Raw genomic sequence first — 11,480 nt, 5'->3', positions numbered from 1 at the left:
GTATAAATGTATTTAATTATATAATTATATTTTTAAAGATTGAAAAAAAAAGTAGAGTTATAGAAATTTAAATAATTAAATATCCCGCCACTTTAAAATAAATTCATTCGACATATTTGATATAAAGAAAAATTGTAGTTTGTAAAAGGTAATCTATCCGTTATCGACTACATTCCTTTTGGTAATGCACCATGATTGAAGGACTATATCGGCGGATTAAGTTATCCTGCGATCAGACCGTATGTTCACATGTACATGGAAACACCAGTGACTCTTTGGGATAGGACTCTTAATTTTATTCGTTGAATTTATTAAACGATTTATTTTGTCATTATTACATGTTGCCAATTAATCAAAAGTCGAGAAACACTATAGCTGGAAAAGAATTACATCCATTATCGGAATATGAAAAAAAATATTAATATTGTCTTCATTAACACGTATCACTCTTTCGAACATGCTATACCATTTCCACCAAACGCTTTTGAAATAGGTGGTATTCATGCACAGATTACTCAACCGATCCGTGACAAGGTAATTATAATTCTTACGTTTTAATTACAATGGATTATGATATAAATATTTAATTGGCAAATAATACGTAAATTCTTCGATGATGCGGAAGACGGTGCCATTGTTATATCTATAGGAACGAACATGGCATGGAATAATATAAAATTGGATACTTTGAAGATCATAGCGTGCGTTCTTTCAAAATTTAAACAACAAATTATTTGAAAAATGTCAGAGAAGGTTGTCGATGTACAGTTGTCGACAAACATATTGATTTTGGATTGAATACCGCAAAATGACATTTTAAGTAAATACTTACGTATCGCAGTATTTCGATCGAGTCAAATATTTTCATGGCTTACATATATCTCTTTTATTAACAGCTCATAAAAACATTAAAGTTGTTTGGACGCATGTTGGTATTTTGAGCACTCATGAAGCAATTTGGCATGGTCTTCTAACGATTGGAATGCCTATGGATTTTCATGGATTAAAGATCGAATATTAAAATGTTAATAGAAAAAGGAGTGACTATGTATTTGAATTATGAAGAAATTTCAATGGATACTGTGAAATGAACTTTGAAAGAAATTATTTACAATCCTAAGTAATCGATTTGTTTATCAAACGATTAGAAAAATCCTACTGGACTACGATAGTACTAAAATTATCTAATATCATTTTCCAGATATTCGCAAAATATGAAGAAACTGTCATGTGAATTTCGCGATCGGCCTGTTCCATCACTCGATTTAATAGTTTGGTACATGGAATGTATCACTCGATATCTTGGAAAGGAGTTTAGCTTCCCTGTGAGATTCTTGACTCGAATAGAACAAAATTTTTACGATATTTATATCTTGCTTTTCATGATTTTCCTAATCTTTATTCTGATTTGTTGGTTTTTGTTAAAGTATTTAAAAAACAAATCATATTTTAAATTGTTTATTTACAAAAAGAATAAACAAAATTAGTAAGATATAACATTGTACTGGTTTTGATTTACAAAATGTGGGATACTTAAGACAGGCCATTTGAATAATTCTATTATTTTTGGTTTTATGGGAAAGATAAATAATATTTAGGACATGATTACTTTTGCATGAATTGATTTTTAGTTTCATTCTGAACGAAAAATGATTAATTCGCCAAACATTTGTTTAATATCGAACAAAAGTCATGCAACTATAACAAGCTATATTCATTTTTTTTTTTTTTTAGTTCAAGTTAAAAGGAAATGTTAGAGAAGAAAGATGAATGGTTTAACGGTGGACTACATATTCATGATTTTATTTTTTTCGCAAGTGAAGATGCACATGAATTATTGAAATAGTATAACTTTGTACTGGGTATTTTTTTCATAAAAATTATTCAAATGGCCTATTTTGAGTGTCCCAACCTTTATAGAATAACTTTAAAACTATAAAAATTTTCTTTTTTTCTCTCATTTTAGTCGATTATGGGTATATTGTTTTTCATTTATGCAGAATAACAAATCTTTTTCTCTCTATCTTTCTCATATCAGTTGATTATAGGTTTAAAGAGAATTTTGTTTGTTTTATTGTATTTTGAGGTCCCTGATAACATTGGAATCAAGTAAAATTTCTTTAAAGGTTCTATAGAAATTTCTTGAATAATGGACGTAGAAATTCTCTTCAATGAGAATGAAGATTGAAAATGAAAATGAGATTGTCTTTATATTTGTTAGTTTAAATAAATTCAAATTAATATTATCTTTTTTTACCTTAACTAACTTTTTTATAAAGGATGTTCGTATTTCTACTATATCCACCGATTTTATTTTAAGTGATAAGTATAAGAAAAAAAAAATTGAGATCACCTTCATTATTTTTTAATGTCAAAAAAAGTTGCAAATATCAACATGAGTATTACGTACTTAATTCAAGATTAATAATCTATCTGAACCGTTATATATCTCATAGAAAAACGAATAAAAAAAAATAGAAAAAAATGGGAAAATAATGAAAATATATGATAGTACGAACATCTTAATACTTATGTACGAATTTCATTCAATTCCTTTGACAATTATAGAAAGTCGATAAAAGTTCGATGTAGTTGATCTCATGGTAACGTTATCCATTGTAATAACTCAAAGAATTACAAGAAGTACCATAAACACATTTAACAAGAATGCATTACACTTTGATCGTTCTTTTTCTCTTCCTTTCTCTCCATTACGGTGTAAACTAGGTGGTGGCTCATTTACATGCCAGACGATCCGCGAAAGATAGACGCGTGTATAATGGTCTTAAGGTTCATCACGAGATGGTAGTAAAAAGGAGTGGCAAGAAAGAAAAAAACCATTTCAAAACCCTTTTCGCTCTCCTTTTTTCTTTCTTCTTTACTTCCCCATCAGTTCGCCCACGTTCTTCCTCCTCCTCTTTTTCTTTTTCTTCTTCTTCTTTCTCTTCTTCTTCTTCTTTTTCTTCTTTCACTTTTTCTTTTTTTTCTTTTTTCTCTCGTGACATTTCTTTCTCGCAGCAGTAATTTGCGTCTACTTTTTCGTCTATGTATTTGCCGTATCGTTCGTGATTTATACTACTCGAAGATAATTAAGAATTCTCGAAATCTCCATCCCTCTCTCTCTCTTTTTCTCTTTTTCTCTCTCTTTCTCTTTCTCTCTCTCTCTCTTTTTTTCTCTCCTCCTCTCTCTCTCTTTTTTTCTCTCCTCCTCTCTCTCTTCAATTATCTTTCTCTAACGCATTTTATTCCTGTGAGTTAGATAAGATCCTTTGTATCGGACAAGCCAAATGTTTTACGTATGATATCTTTGTATAATATTCATGAATCTTAGAAACATTTCATGCGAAGAGGAATAATTTGTTTTTTGAGAATGAAATACGTATTTTTAGACCCAATTTTATGTTAAATATGTATGTAAATATTTAGTTGTCTTTAATTTTCTTTTTCATTTGAATCGGCTTAAATAAAAATATATTTTTTATTATATTTGTTTAATTAAAAGTTGTTTGTAAAAATTTGGAAAAATGTTATATACAAAAGTTGGATGACGTAAATACTTTTAGCATGGGTAGAGATGTAGAGGAGATATCTAGGTCAATCTTTTCTTCTTTTTTAAACATATTTTATATTTTTATTTTTTCTATATTATAATCGTTGTTGTGACGATTTCAACATGTTAATATTAAAAGTCATTAAGTTATTCAAGATCATAAAATAATTATTATTACTTTCGATTTATGGATTATTTCGATTATCATAACTGGATTTATTCCAGCAAAAGTTTAGTTTTATATAAATAGATTATTTACGCAATTACTTTAATAATACGTACACAACGTAACATTATGGGGACATCGTGTGGAATATTGATAGTCATTATCAATTGATTGCTGAGATAAAAAACGTTAATAAATAATCAAGATGAACTTTACTCAATGAACTTTGCTCAAATCGATGAATAGAACGTTTCGTGGTTACGCTTCTTCTTCAGACTTAACCCCATCAAATTTCTTTTTTTGAGGAGTACTCAAAAATGTTGTCCATCGATAAATACCAATTAAAACGAAAAATATGAGACAACAAATTATTATGGTATGTGCTGACATAAATTCAAAGATGATAGCAAAAGATTACAACTTTACATCGACACAAATAGTCAATACTTCGAACATCTTCTATAATATAAGAGAATATATTTTATCATAACACATTATGTCCCCTTTCTATCATTTAAATTTTGTACGTAACATTTTTCTATGTTATTACAAATAAAGAAGATATATTAGACGAACGAAGTTTTTGTCTCACCTCGTACACAGACACACACACGCACACACACGCGTTAAGTTGTAAGTTAAAGAAATATTTTAAACGTATTTTATATACTACAATGCGAAATAGAAAAAAATATATTCTTTTAATTCGTGAAAGAGATCGTGTCCGAGATACTCTGAGTACCTTTCTCGCAAACTTTTCTTTTTCCAAATGGCATCGTAACACTCGTGTAAAGTTCAAAAGAACATTTTTTTATTGCTGCTACAATGTCGTGAGAGATTGCAGTGGTAACGACACGTTTGGTTTTATCGTAAAAGCAAGATTTGTTTTTACAGTCGTTCTCGATCGATCGTCGAGATAAAAACAGCGAAGTTACGCGTAAAACATCGATTTAAATTTATTATGATGAAACAAACAAATAAATAAAAAAGAGACTATTTTTTAATCCATCGATTGTTTTCGAAACGATACAATATAAGCCTTGTTTCCTTTTGGTTTTCTTTTTTATTGATTTTCGATTTATTTTGTTTTTGTCTATCCAATTATTTTCTATAGAACGGAATTTTGCGTTAAATGCATCGATCATGTTATTCGAGAGTTTATTTCGCAATCATCGTTTCTCATTTACAGTTTCGAAATCTCATTTACAGGATTGTCTTGAAATTCAATTTACGTACGAGGATGTAAATCGTTAAAGTGTAACAAAAAGTTTCTAACAAAAGTTTCTAACAACGAAATCTGATACACGAGATCATAAAATATTATTACGTGATTTTTGTTTTCATTTTTACGATCGATATCTATTACTATCGAAAATGATACGTTTTATCATATAATATATACAAATTGTTTCGATCTAGTCTAAGGACGTTTTAAGGATGCTCAAAGGAAATATATTATTTCCAGATATTTGAGATTTGTTTACAAAATAATACAAGCGGTGGTTTTTTATGGGAGCTCGATTGGAAAAAACGTGTCACACTAACGCTTCGGATCGAATATGTTATTGAGAAGTTGAATTCTATATACCAGTAAATAATGTTAACAAAGTTTTAATGTTCCTTTCTTACAATATTCCTATATAATCCTTATAATATACTCCTATACATTATTGTATACATAATATGTATATATATATATATATATATATATATATATATATATATATATATACTTATATGTATCTACATGTGTTTGTATATGTGTGTATGCATATAGGTTTGTGTGTATATATATATCTATATGTATCTATACATATATATAGGTATGTCTGTCTGCTGTTTGTCTCTCTCTCTCTCTCTCTCTCTTTCTCTTTCTCTCTGTGTGTGTGTACTTATAGATACGTACACATATGTAGACGCGCGCGCGCGCACACACATATATACATGAATACGTATATACATATAGAGTATCCATGCATAGATGTCTGAGGAAATATCTTGCGACTAATCGAACTTATAAGAAAAATTTGCACAGTTCTGAAACAGTAAGAAGAACATGTAAACATTTCTTTTAACTCATTATAAAAATCAAAATAATTTTTGAAAATGGATACTTATAATTTATTTTTATATATTTATGAAGTAGTAATCATTTTAAATAAAAATTTTATCTAGTAAAAAAGTCAATGGTTAAAATGTCGATTATCTCGTAAACGATTCATAGTAACAATTTTTTTATTAAATATAATTTTCATCGGAAATAACTTTACTATATATGTAAGAAAAAGATTATAGATATCTGTTTAAAAACAAAAATATGTTGATGTTCGTAACTTGAAAAGATTATGAGTAAATAAAATATACTTATATGCACTTTGTAACTGACTTAGAGCCCTGTTAATCGTTCTTATTACGCTGTATATATATATATGCAACGAACTGAAGTATTATCTTATGAAATAATAATTTAAAAATGTATAGTACAGCTTCTGTTTATGCGTCTCTGATAAAAACAACTTTTAAAACCTACTCGATACATTTGTATTTATTTATCATTTAAAATAGACCGAAAAGGATAAATTTCGATAAGATTTCGTTTTGTTCTTACATTTACACAGTGATCAGGATAATAGCTATTTTGGATAGTGTTTTTGATACAAACAATTTGTCGTGAAAGCATTAAATTGTATAATCCTAAACAGAGAATCATGTTCATGTATTCTTATGTAGTATGTCTTAACATTGATACGGATTAAAATAAACTGTTTTACAGTACGATAGTAGTAATAAGAGAAAACAAATAATAACATTGCTTGTATTTGTAAACACAAACATAAGTAGAAGCACATGAGTAGAAGTCAAGTCGCAAGTTATAGAATATATATGTATGTGTAGTGTGTGTGTGTGTGTGTGTGTGTATATATATATATATATATATATATATATATATATATATATATAATGATCATTATAAAAATTATAAAAAATTTAAAGATAAATAAAAGATATTATTTATTTCGATCTATATAATTTCAAGTAAAATGTTTTTGTAATTTCTACAATTATTATACTACTTTTATATTGATTTTATATTTCATCAAATACGTTCTAATTCATATTAATATTCATTTCTAATTTTTATAATTATAATTAGCAATTAACGTCGCGTGAAGAGTACATAGTAAAACTTTTAATATCGTTTAAAACAGAAAGAGTTTATATAGACAGGTTGGAAGATGCGAAAGAATTAATTAAATATACGAGAGAGTTATTAGTAGGTAACATGATAAATGGATTTTTGCATCTGTGAAATTTCCGCTTCGGTCACTGCACGTACTACTACAATGCGATTAGCTATTTTTATTTATTAACAGTATTGTAAGGTTTAGCGTATCATAAATGACATGAGTTCATGGTTATATATATATATTTTTTTTTTTTATAAGAAAAATGTAATATGCGGGATGATTCATTGGCAGCAAACGTTTATATAATACATATATCTGAATGTTATTTATTAATATAGGAAAAACGTTGCATAATGTAAACGGAGAAACAAATAATTATCGTATGCGTATTATCTTGCTTTTTCTTTCTCTTTTTATAACGATGTAAATTCATTACTCAAAAATTTTTGATATTTTCAAATTAAAGAAATATATTTCTGATCTAAATGCTAAATTATTCATCCTGTAACATGACTACGTATTATTCTCGTCAATAGTTAATTATAATTATAAAAATTAGGAATGAATATAAATATGAATTAGATAATTTGAATCTATGCAATAATTTTTCTTAAATTAAGTATTATGTATATATGTATGTATATCATGTAAGTATTATGTACATATGTACATCAATATTAAATGGAAATTATAACACTTTAAACATTTATGTCAAGTCTGCTACGATGTTAATTTTCGATATAATTAAAAAAAAAAATTTGTATATGATTATGTAATTTATTACACCTTCTGTACCATTATAAAACATGTATGTAATAAAAAAAGTAAATATAGTTTGTTTCCCATGAATGTATGCACATATATATAAATATACAACACATATAAGGACACATACAGGAATTGTATCTATTAGTTACGTAGGTTGAAGCATGCTTTAATTTCCATCGGTTATTTCAGATGTCTGTAACTCTCGGCTACTTCTTGATTGGTGATTGCATAATTGCGATATCTTAATTATATTTATATTTATATATTTATATATATGTATATGTGTATATGTATATTTTATACATATATTTATATATTATATATATATATATATATATATATATATATGTATTATATATGTATTTTCGATATATATTTTTTCTAATAAAAAAAATAAAACTGGAGAATTCGTAATGAACAAATAAGAAAAAAAAAATAAAGAGTGTAACAGGTTACATTTCCAAATAAATAATAAAAAAAAATAAATCGAATAGAAAGAAAGAAATCGATATAATTTTTATTCGATTCAATGTGGGAAACAGATGCATATACGCAGTTACTTACATATGTAAGTACATATACATATAGGTATATTATTGGTATCGTCCTTTGTAAGAAGAAGACATTTTAGTTTCGCTTCACTTATTGTAAGACGCAACAGGATATTAACTCAACAGGAGAACAATTCGGTGTTCGTCGATCGTCTTGATCGTAGAGATAAATAACGAGGAATGATGGCAGCTGAAGTACAGCCCGCGGCTTCTTTCTCATCTTCGTCAAGCCTAATCAATCAATCGGTTTAATTCTCTAAAAGGAGTACATGACTAATTTATCTTAAAATGTTACTCCTTTATCCAAGAAAATAATGCGATTTTATTCATTTTATGATTTTTATAAAAAGAACGAAGAAATTATGGATATCAATTAATTTCGACGTTGTTGTTCAACATTTCGATTTGCGATTTTTATTTATTAATTGTTTATTTATAATATATAATATGTATATTATAGATAAATAATTAATAATAACATTATATGTAATTCGGGTTATGAAATAATAATATTAAAATATATAATGTATTAAATTTGTTAAAAGTATCATATTATCTTCTACCTTACTTATATAAAAAATTTTTAAATATATTTGATTTAAATATTCAACCTTATATAGATATAATAATAAATATTATGATGTACATATATATGAATGTACCTTCACATTGTTATTTAATGAAAATTCGAAATATTTAATTATATTTTTAATAAATTTATTGTAATAGATTATTAAACTTCAATATAGTTAGCCCTTTAATCCAAAATTTCTTTCTATAATTTTATAAGAAGAAATTGTTATATTAACTATTAAGCAAACAGTATAATGAAAACTTTAATTATTATAAATTTTTGTAGGAAACTCAATGAAGAACTTTAAATTGTTACACATATGTAAATTAATTCACAATGTAACGTACATATGGAAAAATATAAATCAGATTAAATTGATATATATATATATATATATATATTGTGATTTTGCAATCATATGCATTTAAGGGTTAATCGCAGATCGAAAGTTTAAGGTTTATGCGTAATATATTTTTATTTTGAAATTCATCTCAAAGGGCGAATGAATGCCAACAAGACTACTTGCCTTATCAAAATGTATGTGAGTCTAACTTTCACCATTCGGATTTCTATGGTAACAGAGGGAAACGGAAAAAGAGAGTGAGAGAGAAAAAGAGAGGGCGAAGAGAAAAAGGAAGAGAGAGAGAGAGAGAGAGAACTAGCAGTACTCGCTTGAGACCATTTTCTTTCTTGGACGATGGTAACGGTGCGCGACTGTGGCGGATCGACTGTGAAACTAAGACCATTTTCTATCTTTTTTCTACTCTTCTCTCTCTTTTTTTTTCTTTCTTTCTCTGTCTATCTCTCTCTCTCTCTCTCTTTTTTCATTTACTCTCGCTTCGTCCTTCGTGATACATTTTCTAAAGAGAAATCCGTGAGGAATCGAGGTTCTTCGCAAAGAATTGTCGATAAAAACTCTTTACGTCGGCTCACGAAGAAAGTAATTTCTTCGAAACGCCATTTTGAAAACCTACCATTTCCAAGATTATTACAGTTGAATCTCTTACAATTATCGATAAGAGAAATTTAATTGGATTTACATTCTGTTGACCAAAACAATTTTGATTTAATTGAATTATATATATATATATATATATATATATATATATATATATATATCTGTTTTTTATTCTAATATATATATCATGATTTACCTCTTCATAATCCAATTTCTTTTGTACACGTTTAAAATAAAAATTATATAATCTGAAGTGTATAGTATATATAATTTATACGTTTAGCAAACATTAACTTTTCGATATAGCAATGACAAAATGAAGCATAATAAAAAAAAGTAGAAATATATGAGTAAGTAACTTCGATAGTTACATATATGGCCTTATAGAGGATTAAACGAAACATTCTAAATAATATTATCCTAAATAATAAAATTATATAATAATCTTAAAAACAAGAAAAAAAGAATATCCTAAAGTAATCCTATGCAAATTTAGAGGAAAAGGATGGTTTTTTATAAAAAAAATTCTTTTGTTTCATAAAAATTGATGCGAAAGAGAGAGAGAGAGAGGGGGAGGGAAAGAGAGAGGGCGAGAGAGAGAGAGAGAAAGAGAGAGAGACAATAGGTTTTTTCGATAAGAAGTCAAAACCAAGCCGCGTTCCCTTTGTCATCCATTGAAAAGAATCGAACAACAAAAGTAAACGTGATTTTTATGTTCGTCACTTTTTTCCCATTATTATATTCTCATGTTTCGAATAAGTTATTATCTTTTGATATCGATGCTCCGAATAACCGGCTTAAGCGTTTTCGTTAATGCGAGAATGTTGTAACGTCAAACGGATTATGCAAACATAAACGTAATATATACATTATTTGATAGGCATAAATTCAGGGCCACTTGACAAATTTTTTTCAACACGATATCAAGACCCTAATGGTCGGACGAATTGCCGTGACAAATATAACACGACTCGTGCTTATCGTTCAGTTTTCTGCCTTCCCCCTGTCCTCGAATACTTTTCCTTTTTCACGGGATAATCATTCGTAAAAGCACGACATCCATTGATACATATCTTTTGTTATGACCAGAGAGGGAGAAAAAGAGGGAGAGCGAGAGAGAGAGAAAGAGAAAGAAAAAGAGAGAGAGAGAGAGAAAAAGCAAGAGAAAGAGGGAGAGACAGAGAGAGAGAGAGAGAGAGAGAGAGAGAGAGAGAGAGAGAGAGAGAAAGACAGAGAGAAAACCTTGTTTATTGTATTATAATCTTCGAAAAATGCAATGAGGAATATTTCTTAGAACTCTATCGAATTCCCAGAATTAATATTCTTTGATTGGAATATCGATTGATGGAGGCTTCGAAGAAAAATGCTATCGATTTATTAATATAATCATATACACCAGTAAATAAGTACAATTCCCATGATCTTTCTTTTTTTATATAATTAAAAAAAAAAAAAGAAAATAAAAAAAGAAAAGACAAAATTGAGATTACTAAAAGTATGAATTTTTCATCGTGAATTCGGCGATAGATATTATAGATGATGTCAGTGATTAGTAATAGAAAATGTTGAAAGCTTTACCATGTGGAGGAGTGAACAGAAAAGGTAAGAAGAGGAGGAAGATGACGACAGTCGTCCAGGTGTGCTCAAGTACTCAGTACTCTGAAAGTCGAAGTTACACGAAGGAGAAAGGAAGTAAGGGGTGAAAAAGAACGTAACACGGCTACT

The 11,480-nt window shown here is 27.8% G+C and overlaps 1 long non-coding RNA gene across 1 annotated transcript; it reads left to right on the top strand.

The window, feature by feature from the left end:
* Nucleotides 1-700: 700 nt before the first annotated feature.
* LOC124950398 lies at nucleotides 701-1,324 on the top strand. Its single transcript, XR_007101355.1, has 3 exons — nucleotides 701-820; nucleotides 897-1,120; nucleotides 1,202-1,324. It is a non-coding gene; the product is annotated as an uncharacterized LOC124950398 (long non-coding RNA).
* The last annotated feature ends 10,156 nt before the right edge of the window (nucleotides 1,325-11,480 follow it).

Source organism: Vespa velutina, chromosome 7 (assembly GCF_912470025.1).
Source record: "Vespa velutina chromosome 7, iVesVel2.1, whole genome shotgun sequence".
Taxonomy (NCBI): Eukaryota; Metazoa; Arthropoda; class Insecta; order Hymenoptera; family Vespidae; genus Vespa; species Vespa velutina.
This window is presented reverse-complemented; position numbering and strand designations above follow the sequence as displayed.